Source organism: Palaemon carinicauda, chromosome 5 (genome assembly GCF_036898095.1).
Source record: "Palaemon carinicauda isolate YSFRI2023 chromosome 5, ASM3689809v2, whole genome shotgun sequence".
Classification (NCBI taxonomy): Eukaryota; Metazoa; Arthropoda; class Malacostraca; order Decapoda; family Palaemonidae; genus Palaemon; species Palaemon carinicauda.
The window spans coordinates 135,354,903-135,355,824 of NC_090729.1; the positions used below are offsets into that span (position 1 = coordinate 135,354,903).

General features: G+C 16.7%; 1 protein-coding gene across 1 annotated transcript in view; it reads right to left on the reverse strand.

Moving 5' to 3' along the window:
* Positions 1-859: 859 nt before the first annotated feature.
* Positions 860-922, reverse strand: part of PGRP-LA (Peptidoglycan recognition protein LA) — a 1,494-nt gene continuing 1,431 nt past the window's right edge. The window contains exon 3 of the mRNA XM_068373106.1: positions 860-922. This exon is cut by the window's right edge and continues 356 nt beyond it. The gene's annotated coding sequence lies outside the window, so the exon portion shown is untranslated.

The window sequence follows — 922 nt, forward strand, 5'->3', positions numbered from 1 at the left end:
TGAGTTTACAGGTAACATTTCTCTCTTTCTCTCTCTTAAGTAATATATATATATATATATATATATATATATATATATACATATATATATATATATATATATATATATATATATATATATATATATATTTATATACATATATATATATACATATATATATATATATATATATATATATATATGTATATATATACATATATATATATATATATATATATATATACATATATATATATATATTTATATACATATATATATATATACATATATATATATGTATATATATATGTATATATATACATATATATATATATATATATATATATATATATATATATATATATATATATATATATATATTTAAGCGGTCAGAAGAAAGTCGTGGTGATGAAGACTGGCAAATCCTCAGACATGATTAACGACATGTCTGAGAAATTTGTCGTGCAATGGAATAGTAAACGGTTGTATTTTTGTTGTTGTTGTATATATATATATATATATATATATATATATATATATATATACTGTATATATATATATGTGTGTATGTGTGTATATATACATATATATATATATATTTATATATATGTATATGTATTTATAATTGTATATATAATTATATATACTGTATGATATACGGTATATATATGCACATAGATAGATAGCTATATTTAGATATACAGTATTTATGACTATAAGAAATGCTGCATGTTTTGTATTAATCGAATTGTTATCTGTTGTTTGCCGTCTCTAACACATAAGATAATTTTAGTTTTATATATATATATATATATATATATATATATATATCTTTCATTTTCTACGAGGAAAGAATAAAAACTGGTTATGGCATTATGATTTCATTTGTGTAAAATGGTAACAATAGATAAAAATAAATTATACATATAGCGAAGACATAAAT